Source organism: Artibeus jamaicensis, unplaced genomic scaffold (genome assembly GCF_021234435.1).
Source record: "Artibeus jamaicensis isolate MK-2021 breed Jamaican fruit bat unplaced genomic scaffold, CSHL_Jam_final contig_332, whole genome shotgun sequence".
NCBI classification, from domain to species: domain Eukaryota; kingdom Metazoa; phylum Chordata; class Mammalia; order Chiroptera; family Phyllostomidae; genus Artibeus; species Artibeus jamaicensis.
The window spans coordinates 983112-1000923 of record NW_026521788.1 but is presented as its reverse complement, the minus strand read 5'-3'; positions in this window follow the sequence as shown (position 1 = coordinate 1000923).

The following is a 17812-nucleotide window of genomic DNA, read 5'->3' as shown; positions in this document are numbered from 1 at the left end:
GACCAGTGTAGTAGTAACACCCAAACAAGGGTGAAAGGTCAAGATCAAGCAAGGGGTTTGCAGAGAATCTGGAGAAATGACAAAGAAAGGAGCAGAGAAGACTGAGCCTGGGAAGCATCTCATGGTCTAGAAGTAGGTAGGAGCACTCAGAGAGAATCAAATCAAAGTTGTGTCTGCAAACAAAGCAACAGAACCAGAGAAAAAAGGAATGAGTTTGCATCTGATGATAACCTTCACCTTCTTGCCTGCCAGACTGACTGTACTGATTTAACCCCACGATCAAGCACAACTTCTACCAAAATGTTTTAACAGGCATTACAGGTAATTCTCCTGAAGAAATCTTACCCATTGCAGGGCACTGTACCAAGCACTGATCGTATTACTTGATTCAGCACACATGTAGCTCATCTGTAACAGGCAAGATGCTATGCAAGGCACTAGAGGTAGACAGGAGAGTACAATGAGCCCTCTTTTAGCAGAGGCAACATCGGTGCAGATCAATGACAGCACAGTGACGTAAATGCCCCATTAGAAGGCACCCCTCAGTCAAGAGAGGAGAGGCTTTCCAAAGGAGGTAATGACTGAGTGAGGTTTAAGAAAGGAAATAATATTCGAGTTTTAATAATGTTTGTTCCTGGACTTATGTTGAAAGTGAATCATTAAAAAGTCATTAAGGAAAAAGATGGCCTGAGTAATACTGGTCACTTTCTGATGACAAAGGATGATGATGGTATAGAGGAAGGGCAGGAGTGAGGATCAGATTGTGAAAGCTGTTCCTCCGCACCCCATTAATGATGTTGAGAGTCATGTAGCTACAACGATACAGAAAGCAAACTGTTTTGAATGCAAAAACATCAAAGGAGATAATAAACTAAGGTTTTAGTGAAGAAGAAAATGACTTAGAAAAACGGCTTTGCTGCTGGATGCATAGATTTTGCAGAATGGAACCCATGCCACCTTGCATGGGTTTGAAGGTGTGCATTTTCACTCACTTTTTATAAAGTAGAGGTAAGGGGGTAGAGCTAATAGAGGATTAAGAGATAACTTCCAGAAAATGTTATTTTCAGGATAGATTTAACAATTTCTCATATTTGTTCATATGTTATATAAAGGATTTCCTTGTCATAGAGTGAACTTTATGGAAATGACTGTTCATTGGATGGAGATCAAAAAGGAAGCATCTCAAAATTTAAATTTTGTTTTGCTTCTTTGACAAATTCAGAGGAGCATGTTACTATGGAAACAGCCCTGGGATGGGAACCACCGGACCTCACTTGAAATTCTACTTCTGACTTTGAGCAAGTCACCAACCTCCTTAAGCCTCAACTTTCTCCATTCTAAAAACAGACATGTTAATGCCTTCCCCAGCTATCTTCCCAGGATATAATAAAAATAAAAATCCAATTTACTTTGGATTACTTTTTACTTAGGAGCTCCTATATATTAAGTATTTTTAGTGTACCCACCAATACGCTAAATACTTCATAAGTGTTGTGGGCCGCTTCACCTGGTTTCAGGAATTGTAACCCTAACCCCCCATGGCTAAGGATGAGCCAGTAACCTCTGGAATGAGAGCCAGAGGAGACAAAGCTTGTCTCTGGTAGCAAACGCTATCTCAGTTTCCTCTCTCTGCCTTCAGTGACGAGTAAGTCTCCTCACAGTGGGGAGCAACCTAAGCCAGACTCGATTATTTGGGAAGCCATCTTGCAAGGACTTGGGGGCTGCAACAAAGAGTGAGCAATAGACCCATGACCTCAGGCTACGTGACATAGCACAAGTCCCCTTGTCCTGGGAGAAGCGCTTCTTGACTCTAATCCCCTTAAGCCTGAATACCTGATGGGGAGGGGTGCAGCTCCTTGCCTTGCCAGAGGGGATCCAGGGAAAAATCTGGCATCTCAAAGACTTCCTGATAAACCTGTGAAATCTGCTCTGCTAAGAGTGCTTTTATTCATATGATAAGGGTCAGAGCTGGAAATGAGTATGTCTCCCAAGGTTTCTGCAACCCCCTTTCCTGACAGACCCTGACTCAGACTAAGCCCTGATTTCTTTGAAATGTTATCTACTGTTTGATCCTTGCTGCCCTGTATTTCTGTGTATTACAACCCAATGAAAGCCCATGGAGGAGGGGTCTCAATGCCTTTTTCCCCTGAGAAAATGGCCACTGCTCAAGGCCTTTTTCCCCTGAGAAACTGGCCACTGTTCATGGCCCTTCCCTTTTGAGGCACTGGCCACCTCTCCTCCCCAAGCAGATCATGTCAAGTCTTGTTTACTTTCATCCGTGGTGGATGGGGGGGGGGGTGGACTTGCAGGAAAAGTAGCCCCCACACATAAGTATCATGTCATTTTGTCCACACAGTAACACTATATGAGATAACACTAATGTATATGCTCCATTATACAGGCGAAGAAGCTATGGTTTAGAAAGCTTAAGTCACTTGTCCAAGGTCACATAGCAAAGAGATTGACAGACCTAGTATTGGAACTGAGTGTGTTCGCCTGTGGAAACTGAGCCATTGGCCCCTACTTTATCCTTTCCTATCATAAAGCCAGAAAATATATGTGAAAGCACATTGAAGATGGGAAATGTTGTCCAATATTTTTATTTTTCAGCAATGTTTACAGTGTGGATGGGGATGAAGAGAAAATGAGAGTGACACTACCTACTTCCAAGAACCTCCATTACTTATTTTACTCATCCATTAGAAAGAACCACATTCCTCATCCTCATTTGCAACTAGTGACAGATGAGTTCAGATGCAAATAACAAAAAAGGCTGACACTATTGAGTCATTCATTGCTTGTTTACACAGATGACCAGTTTCACAATCTTTAGGTTGTGGGCTGCCATCTCAGTAATCCTCTTGTTCTCCCACTCATACTCACGTAAAGGTCGCAGCAGTTTCAAACATCACAAGCTAATGAGACTTTTTTTCTGAAACCAAGAAGCACACAGCTAGCCAGGGTAATGAATGATCACTCCTTAATGCCTTTCTTCTTTTACCCACTAAAAGGAAGGAAGTTTACTGGAAATGGAAACATCCATTCTGAAACTCCACAGTATGCACCCCTTACATCTCATGGACCAGAACTGGATTACACAGTGCAATCAGATGGGCCGAGTTAGGTTCCAGTAACAAATAAACACTAATATCATCATGGTTTAACACAATAGAGGGTTTTATTTTTGCTTTTGTGTCTTAAATCTTGCTCACCTCCCAGTTTTCGCAAGCTGGTGGACCTCCTTTGCCTCAGAGCTACATTACCCGGAACACGAGGCCTCCCAGGTCTCTGCAGTGATGTTGAAGACTGTAGCACTGGAGCCCCTCACTTTGGCGGACCGGAAGTGACTTACTCTCCTCACATTCCTATTGGTCAGAACGCAGTTCCCGTGGCCCCACTTCCGGCTTGTTGGTTAGGAAGGACAGTCTGCCCAGCACAGGACACAGAGTGTGGAATCCTTACTTAGCATTGTGTGCTGTGCACAGCCACCCCTGGATGTCAGAGAAGAAGGGGATGAGGAATGGCTGTGGGATAGAGGTGTCTGCCCTGCATCTCACGTCTGCCTGCTCTCTTCCAGGCCAGGATGATTGCTTAAAGATGAGATAGGAAATGTCCTCTGGGCTTCCATGATTCTAATGCCTCCCTCGCCCGCAGCCTTTTTCTTTCAGTTTTATGATCATCTTTCACTTGCCTATCACTCCCCATCCTCTGCACCCCTAACAGACTGTAAGCTTCTTAAGGTCAAAGGTTGTCTTTCTTTCCCACCTCTGATGCCTAGACGGGTCTGGCATGTAAAAGGTGCTCAGTACATGTTTTTAGAGCAAGTGAAGGCCTTTTAGAAACAATGATTTCAGCCACTTGACTCTCTTTAAAAAACACCTGGCTCTTATCTTTAGAATTACCAGTAGAATCGTTGAGGAACAAATAGTATGATTCAATCTCTAAACAAGCATGGGTGCAAAAAAGACTACACAGCAGACTTCAAGAATGTGGCCATAAAGCAAGTAAATATTTGATCAGTGACATCAACATGCAAAACATTTCGTTAAGGAAACTGACTTCTGGGAACCCACTTAGAAAACCTTCAGTCTGGCTTCAGGACTTTAACCAAAACTACATCTCTAAGACTGGAAGTGTTGAGTCCCTTGCAGGCCCAGAGAAGGTGTCACAGTGATGGTGGCTGAGACAGGGGGTAAAAAATACAGGCTAGTTTCATACACACTCTTTAAGAAATTTAATTAAGGAAGCCAAATACACAAAGCACTTTATCAGTGGGGGCTATCACCATTATAGCTGGAATGTATTGAGGACTATACAACAGATACCATGCTAAGGACTTTGCTTGCATTATCTAATTTGATCCTTGCAATAGTCTTATTAGGCAGGTACTATTATGCCCATTTTACTGATAGGCATAGGAAAGCTCAGAGTTTACTATTTACCCAGGATCATATAGTTGTTAAGGGAACCAAGTCATCTTGTTTCAAAGACAACTTTCAACTATTAAGATTTAAACTTGCTCTAGATTCAGGAAGAAAACATTGCAGGTGTTTTGCTCATCCATTACTGTGTAACAACGCAGCCCCAAACCCAGTACCTTAAAACAAAACATTTATTACTACCTTTCATGGTCTCCTGACTGACAGGGCTGTCTGGGTGGTTCTCCCTTGGAGTCTCTTGTGTAGTTTCAGTTTCTGTGGCCTAGTTTCAAAAGTCACACTGTACCACTTCTGCTGCATTCCACTACTCAAAAATAGAGATAAGGACCAGCCTAGATTCAGGGCTAGAAGACTACACACAAGGAAATGAATACTAGGAATCACCTTTTATCAGGACCATCCAGGGGACTGACTAAACGAGCAAATGAGGAGCATCCCTACTGTGTGTGTGAGCGCTTCCCTCTTAGAAAGAACCTTCAACCTGCCAAGATGGAGGTATAGGTAGATGTGCCGTGCCTTCTCACACAACCAAGTTTAGGGACAACTAAATATTAGCATCAGAAAACACAACCAGAACACGGAAAATTGAACTTTTCGGAAGTCCGTTAACAACAAATTCTTCAGCCCGACCGGTAAGGGGCGAAACCGGCGTCTCGTGAGGGGTTGCAGACTCCGGTCGGACAGACCCAGACTCGGAATCCAGACGCGCGAATCCAGACGCACGGGTTCCAAACCCAGGATTGAACCTAGTGAGCGACCGAGCAACCCACCGGGTGAGCGACTGCTGAGGAGACAGTGGGGAGGCGGTGCAGCGTGTTGACTGTGGTTGCCTACCTGCGGGCGAGCGGACAGGCGAGGGAGTGGGCGGTCCCCGTGGCGTGCGGCAGTAGAGGGCGCCGCCATTTCCCTGCTCTGACCACGCCCCCACATACAGCGTCACAACCCAGCGACCTGGGAGTCCAAGGCGCCGCTTCTCACATTTAAAGGGCCAGAACAGACCAAAAATGTTGCAGGAATACCTCAAAGCCCCACAGATAAATCTAAGCGACGAAGAAATAGCAAAACTCTCAGACGCACAGTTTAAGACACTGGTCATCAGGTTCCTCACAGATCTGGTTGATTATAGCCACAAATTAGAGAAACATATGAAGGCTAAATTAAGGGAAATGAATGGAATTCCACAGGAAACCCATAGAGATGAAAAGGAAACTGAGACTCAAATCAATGGAGTGGACCAGAAGAAAGCAAATAATGGCCAAACAGAAAAGAGTCAAGGAGCAAGAATTCAAAGAAATGAGGAGAGTCTTAGGAACCTCCAGGACATCTTTAAACGCTCCAATATCCGAATTATAGGGGTACCAGAAGGGGGGAAAGACACAACCACCAGTGGAAAAATTATTTGAACAAATAATAAAAGAAAATTTCCCCAATCTGGCAAAGGAAATAGACTTCCAAGAAATCCAAGAAGCTCAGAGAGTACCAAAAAAGTTGGACTCAAGAAGAAACACACCAAGGCATATCATAATTACATTAGCCAAAATTAAAATGAAGGAGAGAATCCTAGAAGCAGCAAGAGCTAAGGGGACAATCACCTACAAAGGAGTCCCCATCAGACTGTCAGCAGATTTCTCAAAAGAGACCTTATAAGCAAGAAGGGGCTGGAAAGAAATATTCCAAGTCATGAAATCTAAAGACCTACAACCAAGATTGCTCTATCCAGCAAAACTTTCATTTAGAATGGAAGGACAGATAAGGTGCTTCTCAGATAAGATCAAATTGAAGGAGTTCATCATCACCAAGCCCTTATTATATGAAATGTTAAAGGGACTTATCTAAGAAAAAGAAGTTAAAGAAACATGAACAGTGAAAGAACAACAAGCTCACAGTTATTAACAACCACACCTAAAACGAAAGCAAACTAAAAGAACAGCTAGATCAGGAGTGGAAATATAGAAATGAAGATCTCAAGGAGGGTTAGCAACAGGGGAGTGGGAGGAGGAGATGGGGGGAGAAGGTACAGAAAATAAGTAGTATAGACAGTAGATAGAAAATAGATGGGGGGGGGCAAGAATAGCATGGGAAATATAGAACCTAAAGGACTTGAGACACATGGACATAAACTAAAGGGGGGTAATGGTGGGGATGGGGGGGCAGGGTGGAGGGGAATGAAGGGGGGAATAGAACAACTGCAACAGCATAATCAATTTTAAAAAATAAATTAAAAAATAAATAAATAAATAAATAAATAAATAAATAAATAAATAAATAAAAAAGAAAGAACCTTCACATCTACTTCTTGTTTGGTTCTTTGCAGCCTGGCAGGCGGGCACTGCAGGGTCAGGACTAAATCTCTATTTTATTGACATGGACACTGGTACTCAACGAAATTAAGTGACTTGAAAGTCACACAGCTTCTAAATGTGGGAGTGAGGTGTGAAAGATGGCCTGGTTGCTCCCCAGCCTGCAAGCTTTATGGATTTTCCCAAGCAGTCCTGGCTTAGAACTCGCCTGCCCTTCGAAGCAGGAAGGAAGAGACAGAGAGTCCATCAGCACAAAATAATCAAGGGGAAACAATCATGGATCTGAATTTAAAAAGAAAAAGGATATCAAAGCTGTAAGAATTTTAAAGCAGGATAATATCTACTATATAGCTAATGCAGGAGCGGACACATATCTACTACTCATGGGAATATAATTTGGTGCAGACTTTCTGGATATACAATAAATACCAAAAGCCTAAGAGTTTTACAAAATCTTTTACCCAGAAATTTTATATTCAGAAAACCTTAACAATTTAAGACCATCATGCTGTTAAACAGATGTTATAGAAAAATATTTAACAGCATGTAAAACATTTGCAACATTATTTATAGGGAAAAGCAGGTTTTAAAGAGTATTATAATGCCCCATTTTTATTTTTAAAACCTGTGTGCTCGTGCACGCAGGAAAAAGAAAACAAAGAAATAATATCAAAATATTAATAGTAGTTATTTAAGGATGGTTGAGATTATGGGTCATCTAAAAAGTATAGTATTTTATTTTTTCTTTATATTTTAAAACTGCTCATAGCATGCATTACTTTTGTAATGAGTTTTTCTTTATTTTTAAAAAGATTTTAGTTATTATTCTCAGAGAGAGGAAGGGAGGGAGCAAAAGAGGGAGAAAGGGGAGGTGCTGCTGTTGGCAGGACTGAAATGGGTGGTTTTGCAATGCAGTTTGCAGAGAGGGAAAGTAAACTAGGAGAAAGGTGGCCAGGCCTTCTCACCTCCTTCCTGCATTGGCTGTAGGAAGAAAGGACGTGGTGCCTGCACTCGGAAAGTGCTGGGTTAGGACTGCTTGTTTTTCCAGGGGGTTGGGACTTGATGAAGCCAGGCCAAAGGGCTCTGACATTAAGGTAAACCTAGTACAGGAGGAGCAAAATTCACAAACAAACCCACTCTGCTGGATTAAACAGAAAAGGACATCATGTTACCCACAGGGTCGCCGAGGGGAGGCTCGGAGTAGTCGGTCTTGGAGACTTCCCAGTTCAGAACAGCGTAGTCACTGTGGGGGCTGCTCCAGGGAGTGCCCATGCTCATCTCCCAGGGCACAGACACTGTGTTCAACTCACACTGTTGTTGTTGGCCACTGGATGCCAGAAACCCACAACTGGGCCCTGAACCCTTATCCCCAAATGGACTCCGTGCGGCCCCAGCTTTCTCCTGTCCTTTCCTGGAGGCCAGGTCTGTCACGGTGTCTGATGGGCTGTACTTGGGGTGCTGCCATTGTTGCCAAGGAGCTGGGAAAGCCAGTAGTAAGCCTTTGACCTTATAGAGGCAAGACCCATAATTTTGGAAATTTTCCAGTCACACAATGGGGGTCAGAAGGACAGCCATCAAGTGAGTATACATCACCCAGCAGCATTTCTCTGAGGTGTATAGGCTTATGAATAGACATTTGATCCATGTCTCAAGGTCCCATTTCCACAGTGTTTTCATCCTTATAAATCCAAAGAACCATCACACAAGCCCCCACCAGCAGCAGAAAGCCAGCCTCTTCATTTGGGGGGGTCACTCGGCACCTTGGAGTTCAGACCACAGCTGCAAGTCCCATCTGGTCACACCTGCTTTGTGGAGCTCTGCTCCTTCAGGTCGCCATCGCACCCCGGACATAAGGACCCAGGTCTCTTCCTTCCCTGCCCTGTAGAAATGAAGAGCTGACACTCTCCTCAGAGACATTAGCAGGCCCATAGGGAAGACACTGTCCCCTAATGCAACAGAGAGGTCGACTCTGATTTCTGACATCCTTTCCTCTCAAGACTCAACTCTGTTTTTTTTTTTCTCAGCAGAAACAAAGGCCTATTAAAGTGGCCCTAAAGATGAATGCAACCATCAGACTTAGGACACAGGGACAGAAGTAATGTTTTGAAAGCATTGAATTTTAGTTTTTCCCCAGATGAAACCTTGTTTGGGGGGAGAGAGTAATAAACTGCTCTAATTGGGTGCTTCCTTAGAAAAGCCCAAAAAGCAAATTAAATGTAATGCCCCCAGGTAGTCTCTGCCTCCAGTGCCTGCCAGGAGCCCTACCAGCCAGCACCAGGGGAGGTGAGCCGATGGACAGAGAATGATTGATTCTCTTCCTCCTCAGCTAACCTATGTCTACCCTTCCCCTCTAGTGATTTCCACGCACTGCCTGTGTTTGTATTCCCCCCCACTCCCACCACACACAATTCATCTCTGTGTGTCTTTCAGTGCTTAACTGTTGAATGGCTGATCAGCATTCTGCTTGGATCCCCAGGACAGCCGGCTATTATCCTCATCTATCTCCTGTGACATTTCGTCCAAGACCTTAATGGACCAGTTTGTCAATATGTTTTGTGAGTTTTGCTTTAGTACAAGAACAATGTATCATTTACTATAGGGTCCTCAACAACTTGCAGAGTGCCTATCAGTATTTTTGAATGAAAAGAAGGAAAGATGAATGGATGGATTGACAGACAGATGGATGGGTAGATACCTGAGCTTTGAGGGATAGTGGTCATTGTAGCCAAATGCCACCAGGGGGCAGTGTGGAAGAGCTTGTAAAGGCCTCCCCAGACTCTTCTACCAAACCCTGACTGGCAGGTTTTCTAAACCCTATTTTGTTTAACGTTTTCATTTGTGAGAGAAGGACTTGAGGCCCAAGAAAGTGAAGGCTGTGCCCAGGAGCACACAGCTCCTGGCCAGGCTTCCATTACCATACGCCTAAGAAGCCCAGGACTCCCTGGGCTCTGAGGCCCTGGCACTGCCAAGCCTCTTTCGTTATCACCTGAAGCCCTTCTTGGGAGGCTGCCCAGTGGCTGCTGGCTGGTGAACACATGTAGCACAAAGGAACCGGGCCAATGGGCGCATCGTTCAAGGCCTAGTGTGTCTTCCCAGCCTTTCAACATGGTTCCAGCTTTGGGTTCTCACTGGACTCCCCCTTTCCCTGACAAGTCTCTTCTCTCTTTTTGGGACCTACATCACCTTGTTCATAATTCCCAGAAGAGGAAGGACCCCATTCTCAGAACATGTCCTACACCAACGACTCTCAGAATTTATGTCTCTTGTGTGCCATTTCCTCCAGCCTGCTACTGAGTGTCCTCTATCTCTTTACGTGTGTGTGTGTGTGTGTGTGTGTGTGTGTTTGGGGGAGTGACTGCTATTTCCTTCCCTCCTGGCCGTTCACACATTTCCACAGCAGGTTCCCAGAGCACCGTGCCTCAGAGAGCTGAGAGATACGTCTGGAAGACACATAAAACCTCCAAGTTCTCTTTTCATTCATTCATCTATATTTAGTTACTCAATTATTTTTTAAAATTTTAAGGGTCAGTATGGAAACAATAATACCATCTTGCATGTATTTAGTCCTTACTGTGTGCCGGCACTGTGCTAAGCCCCGACATTTGCTCTCTTACCAAAGCCTGTGAGAGCAGTATTATTAGTTCCATTTTCTAAAAGAGGAAACAGAGATCTGGAGAAGTGATGTCACTGGCCCACGGGAGCCCAGTCAGTAAGCTAAAGAACCTGAATCAAACCCTGGAGGCTGCCAGACGAACGATAGGACAAATTCTGCAAATGTGCATTGCTGGGCTTGTGGTTGCTCATGCCCAGGACTCAGCACCTCAGTGGGCCAGTGCAGAGTGGTTAAGCACACAGCCCCAAGGGCAATGGGATGGGCAGGAGCGGCAGAGAAAGCCAGGCCTGGGTTTCTGACCACTTATGTGAATTATAGCTTTGCACATGAACTGAGTGGAATTCCAGAATATCCCACCAAGTTTGATTCTGCCACTGCACATCTAGACTCCCTGTGGGACTCAGCATCACCTCCAACAAAGCTGCATCTCAGAGAAGAGCCCCTCCAATTTCACTGAGTTGGGTGTCTGCGGATTAGGGCCTAACAAGCCACGATAGCTGGGCCATCGCTCTTTGCCGTACAGAACCCTTGACTATACTGCCTGTTCCGGGGAGTTGTCCTCAGGATGAGATAAGAGCATGAACGTGGCAGTGCTTTTAAATTCAGAGGTCTGTACTTGTACCAATCTGTGTGTCACCGTTATTGCCAGGAGCTGGGCTGGTGTGCCTTAATTGAATTCTCCTGGAGGCCCGGAGCAGAAGGTCCCAGCCATCTGGACTGCACAAGTCAGGATTGCTTTTTTTACTGTAAATCTGAATAAGTCACATAGGACTGTCAACTTTTTTACATGGGATTTTTTTTAATGACTGCCATAAACACTCTATCTTAAAAGAAAAAGAAGTTTAATAAAAAGGCAGACAGGACTTAATCTTGCAATTAAAAGTGAATGTATTTAGCCTCATAATAAACTTGTGGTCTATATTTCCCCGTTTCATTTTTGATCAGTAGAGACTCAGGCAAGGACTGGCCTCTGGGGACCGTGGCTGGAGATTGTGTGTGGTGTGTAAGTGTGTCCTTCCCTTGCAGCCAAGCCTGGGGCAGTAGGAGCTGGGCTGAACTACATCATGGGGCAGTCATCATGTGCTCGGAGGAACTGAAGAACAGAACAGACATGTAACATCCCAGAAATAAAAAGGTGATGCATATTACTGACTAGTGTGTGAACCATGACCCCGAATTTATAAAATACCCACATGCCTACAGACAGCCTCAGAGGTACAGAAAAAACACTGAAAGACTATACAGCAAGATCCCACAGGGCTATTTCTGACGGAAGAATAATATTACAGGTTTTTTTCCTCTGACTTATTTCTTACATTTTCCAAATCCTCCTGTTTTGTAATCAGAAACAGAGAACAAATAAGGTAGAAAAAAAGTGATGCAAGAGGAATCACGCAACACACTGTATGAGAGCTTTGCCAGTGCTGTCATTGGGACACACAGAACGTCAGTGAAGCCATGACTCGGACAGAAGAAGGCTCCTCTGGGCTTATGCTGGTGTCACTCACCTCCTGCCTTCACGTTTCTGGGCCTGGGCCTGGTGTCTGGAGAGTGGGACACACTCTGTCGGTGTGTACTGAGAGGACTGCTTTCCGTCCAAGGCTGACCATTGTGACTCCTGGCCAAGAAGGGATCACAGACAAAAGCTGCTGCTTACGTAGAAATGGACCACCCTGTACTGATTTCCTTCCTGAGTTTAAAATGTTGTATTTGATTGTAGTGACTATATATGGTACCATACTTGAAATATCAGAGGACCATTTTATAAAGGATATGATTGTCCAACCACTGTACTATGCACCTGAAACTAATATAATATTTAATGTAAACTATAACTGAAAAACAAACATTTTTAAATTGTATTTGAAGGCTTTGATTGCATCTGTCCTTGGAAGAATGGCACAGAGTGATCGCCAAGATCCCTTTTATGAGTTTAAGCTCCTGTCTTAGAGGAAATCTGGCCGCCATTAAAGTCAGACCGTCTTTACAACAACAGGGCTTGGGGACAGCAGGTCTCCCATCGATCAGGCGCCTTGGTGACAGGCAAAAGGAGTTAATCTAGGCCAATTTAAGCAGCAAAGACATGCCTTGGAAAGACTCCAGGTAACTCCCAGTTGGGGTAGGCACCAGAGCACACCAATAAAACAGGCAAGACCCGAGAGCAGTCAGACTGAAGGGACCACTGCTGAGGACCCTGAGCCCTATCTCCCGTTCAGCCCTCGGTTTTCCTATGATCCTGACTGACAGGTTCACTTGTGGGTTAAGTGCATGGGTCCGGGAGCCACATGGCATGGTTTCAGGTCTCATTCACTGGGACCTTAGACCAAGTCCATGGCATTTCTATGCTGTCTCCACACCCGTAAAAATAAGGAAAATATAAATACCAACTTAACATTTGTTATCTTTTGCTGTGAAACAAATTATCCCAAATCTTTGTGAGTTAAAAAAAAATATTTATTATCTCTCCATTTCTGTGGGTCAGGAGCAGCCTAGCTGGGTGATTCTGTCATGAGGTTTCTCAAGAGGTTCAGCCAGATGCTGGCTTGGTCTGCAGTCACCTGAGGCTCATTTGGGGCTGGAAGGTCTGTGCCCAAGGTGGCTCACTCATGTGGCCAGCAAGTCGGTGCAAGCAGTTGTCAGGAGCCACAGTTTTTCCCTAAGTGGGCTTTTGGAGGTTCTGACAACGCGATAATCACCTCCTCCTGGAGCACGTGACACCAGAGAGAAAGCCGGCAGAAGCCATGTCCTGTGCATGGCCCAGCTTGTGAAGTCAGGGCACATCATTTCCGCTGGAGTCACTCATTAGAGGAAAATAAATCCAGCCCTTAAGCAAGAAGACAAGACTTAGTTTCCACCCTCTGAAGAGAAGAGTGTCAAAAAGTCTGCAGCTCTGTTTTATAACCACCACACTTACACTGGATTGTTATTGAAGATTCAGTAAGTTAATACAAGTAAGTGCTTAAAACAGAGCCTGGAATATGGTCCCTGCATGTTTGATTGCTGCCATCATCACTATTACTGTTGCTATTCTTCCCTGCCCTGCCAACCCTCCTGCTCCTCACCACCCCTTCTCCCCCAAGTCACCCGCCAGAGGTGGGGATTGATCCCTCCATAAATCACTGGTTCTTACCATGCCTTCAGGGAAGCAGGGGCCTCTTCAGGACCGGCCCCTCCTTCTTCATCTGCCTCAGGAAACTGGGTTTAGTCACACTGGGACTCCAGCCATGGGTGGTCAGGCCTGGCCGCCAGCACGAGGGTGTCTGCCCTCACAGTTGCTACAAGGCTGACCCTTGCTCTCCTCTCTTCATCTCCTCAGACAACATGCTCGAAACACCGAGCTGAGGAAATTCCCCAGGAAGCTTGGTGACCCAGTCTCACCCAGTCAGCACCCCTGTAATGGGGTATAAGGGTGGGCTTTGAGGGCAGAAACCACCAGAAAGGGCCAAAGAGCTGAGGAGAAGGACAGCCTTCATTGCCAAAAGCCCACAGACCACGAGGCAGAGCCACAGCAAATCAACATGCAGGTGGCTCCCTGCAAATGACGCCCACCTGAGGGGCACGTGCGGAACCCAGCCAGGCCCTGCTGCCAAGCCCAGAGGAAGGACTGTCCTTTCCCAACTGTTTGCTCAGGGCAGGCACTTTTTCTAATGCACATAAAGCACTGCATATGCTGGCTGTGGTAAGACGACCAGATCTCAGTTGAAGATCCTTGCTCTGGGCCCTCGTATGTGAATACTTCACAACCAGGAGGCTGATCACTCATTCCACGTGGCCTTAGCTTTTCCAGTTCCCAGGAAAATGGAAATTCTTTTGACTAACAGCTATGCCATGGGCAGCAGAGATGACGACAGGCCAGAGGCACACGGAAGCACTTGCCCTTCTCCAGACTCTCTCAGGCCTCTCCACTTTTGCGAGCACTGGAACCCCACTCGGTGCTTTGTCTACCTGGGAGCTCCTAGGCCTCCTTGAAGAAGGAGCACCAGGAGCTTCTAAGAGCAAAAGCTGGCCCCTCTTTACCCCACTGGCTTGGCCAAGGGGGCTACTTGGCTGTGAATGCTGAGGGCAACTGGGCGGGGGGTGAGATGGGGACCGTCCTGGACAAGATGGTGGAGCGGAGGTGCAGAGGAAGGAGGGAGACTTCCAATCTGTCCACAGGGATGAGCTCCCTTTGCATTCTGCTCCAGAACAGATCCTGAGTCCCCAAGGGGACGCTTTAATCTCTGCAAGAACTTATGTCTGGAATCCAAGATAAGTAGATAGATAAATAAATAATAGGCACATAGACGATAGAGGATAGATAGATAAATAGGCAGATAGATGATAGCGGACAAGAACTCACAAAGAGATTTGAAAAGGAAACAATGGACCAGTAAGTATTTGTACACAAATTTACAAGATTTTTGCAGAGGAAAAGTGAAACAACCAAACACAGAAAAAGTCCTCTCTTTCTGTTTGGTTAAAAATATAATATAAACGGTCACAGAAAGTTACACCTCCATGCAGACTTCCCTTTGGCTCAGGAACTAGACTCCATATTTACACTTGGTGGGTCCTTGTCTCCATTTCTATAATTTTATCTAAGAGTGAAGAGGATGATAATAATAGTAACCAATGACCAGGAGCAATAAATACAACCATCACCAGAGCTCAGCCCGTGGTTTCCCGCCGTCTTGACTCCGAAGAACACCTGAGATTGGTTCACCCTGATGACTCGGCACCAGGCCCCGTGGACCCAGGGGCTTCGGCAGCTGTGCACACCTGGGGCTATAGCACACTCTGGGACTCACCGTGGGCTGGTCAAAGGGGTCAGAGAGTTTCTGGGGCAACCCCCTGCCAGGAACATGATAACATTTCTGGCTTTTGCCACTTGGTGGGTCTTCACAACAGAGAACAGCAATAATAGGCAAAGTCTGGTGAGGTCCCTGGAAGTCACAGCCTCTACTACAGGATTTCTCAAGCTCAGACCGCTAGGCATTGAGCTGAACAGTTCTTCATTGGGGGGCTGTTCTATGCATCTGGGATGCTCAGCAGCAGCCCTGGCCTCTCCACTACCCTTCGGATGCCAGTAGCAGGTCCCCAGTTGTGACGACCAAAAACGTCTCCAGATATTACAAAGTATCTTTGCGGTGTTTGTGTGTGTGTGTTCGTGTGCACATGCACCGCTCTGGTGGTTAAGAGCAGGGCCCTGGCGTGTGGCTGCCTAGACATGAACCCAGGTGCCCGCAACGTGTAGGAGCCCTGAATAAGCAAATAAACAGAAAGACAGTCTGGCCATGTACCTTACTTTCCAAACCAAGGCAACTTGAAAGTGAAAGAGGGTTCTAACAATAATTTTACAACCTGAGACTCTTTCTTCAAATAAGTCTGTGTGGTCGGTCCCCAAGTCTGTACAGAGTCGAGCGCCGAGCCGGACCTGTGCGCACTGGATGACTATTGTGCCGAATGCTTTTGTGCGCTGGAACTTCATTTGATTCCCATCCCGCCCAAAACCTTATGAGGTTGGTATTGCTATTATACCCACCTTTTTAAAAAAAAATCTGGGAATTCTGAAGAACTAGAGGCTAAAGTAATTTGCCCAAGGTCACACAGTGAGTTGTCCAGCTAAGATTTGTATCCCGGCCGGTGAGTTTCCAAGCTTGTGTTCTGTGCTCACGTGTCCCCGGTGCCCAGGGAAAGACAGCAGTACTCAGTATCCACGGGGCTCCACACAAACTAGCTTGCTCTAGGTCGCTCACGGTTTCAACATTAAACCCACTTACGAAAGCTGGGTTTTCGGGGTTTATTGCAATAAAAATTAGACACGTGAAAATCAACACGGAGTAGAAATTGCAGGTGGCAGGGCCCAATCTGATTCCCAGTCTCATGGAGCTCAACAGGTGCGCCATCCCTTCAGGAGCTCACTGTGGTTCCTGAGCAGTGAAACAAAATTTTTATTTTTCAGTTCATATCCATGGTTGTCCCTGATGGCTACCAAGTTGTTAGAACATACTCATTAAGTCATTTGGACACAGCTGCTTAACAAATGGAACTGTTAGTTGGGTTTTTTTTTTTTTTTTTTTGGCCTAAGGGTGCCAAGGAGCTGATGGACAAGAGAAAGCTTGGGAACCTCTGCCCTCACCATTTTGCTACTAAGAGAACCCTGGAGAGTAGTGACGGAGGATTCTCTAGCCCAGAGACCTCACCCTGATTGTCACCCTGATTGTCTGGGGAAACCTTTCTGTACCGATGGCACATCAGCCTGGGGTGTGTCCCTCTTTCTCTGTCCCTCCCTCTTTCTCTCACACATACACACGGCTTTCCTTTCCCTGACACAAAACTGTTGTCTCTGACCCCAATCAGACGATGCCACATTCCATCTTTCCATCTGAGCTCCCTTTATTTCAATCTCTTGCCCCGTTGCAACTGTGTCAGGAAGCAAATTGGTTGTTTTACCACTTGAACTTAGTGAAGGTTCAAGTTGAGCAAATCCCAACGACATGCAATCTGCCCATCAGGTCAGAGGTCACATTGTCACCTCAGACCCACACGACACAGCAATAAGCAGACACACGAATGCACCCCCTACCCCTAGAAAGCACTGAGATGGCTACACTGGACCCTTCATAAATACACAGAGACAATCGCAAGACAGAGTGGGCAACTGGGAGGCGCCTGGCAGCCTGGCAGAAGGGAGAGGGGCTGACAGCGCGGGGAGTGAGGAAGTTGTCACTGCTCCGGCCACAGGCACACCGTGCATTCTCTAACTGCCCAGCTCACCACAACAGAAAACTAGACGGCATGGCTGTGGTGCAGATGCGTGGGGCAGGGGTCATGCTTTTCATTATTAACCCGGGGCCTTTCTGGACAATTCACTTCTTGCTGTGCCAGTTTCCCGGTCTCTGAGGGGACTGCCCGTTGCTTGTCAAACTGGGGTGCCTGAGGCACAGTCGCCAGCTGTGTGTGCACCTGAAAGCCGTGGAGGGTCTTTCCGCAGGGCAATGTTTACTCAAGATTACTCTTTTTACGCGAAGGCATTTTATATCATTGCTCAGAATGCAAAATGTACATGCATTTTAATTACAGTAACTGATCATTCATTACACTTCATGGGCAATTACTGTATGTCAAGTGTTGTGTTTCATTATATGATCCTCATAGTTACCCAATGAAATGTTGTATTATTTCCACTTTATATATTTAAAAGAGAAACCTGGGGCACAGAGAGATGAAATGATTCCCCCAAAGGCACAGGTTATCAAGAAATGATAAAACAAAAAGATTCTCCCCCTATCACCCCCCCCCAAAAAAGTGTTTTGAGATTTACCCCCAAACCCATGGGGCTTATTTGGTGAACCCCGAACAGCGCAGGCCAAAATGACCTCCGAAGTCCAGCTCTGGCACTCGCACATCAACTTCAGCTAAACCAATGGATGAAAGGCTTCAGTGCACCAGGTGCCCCTGGAGGATGAAAGAGGCTGGAG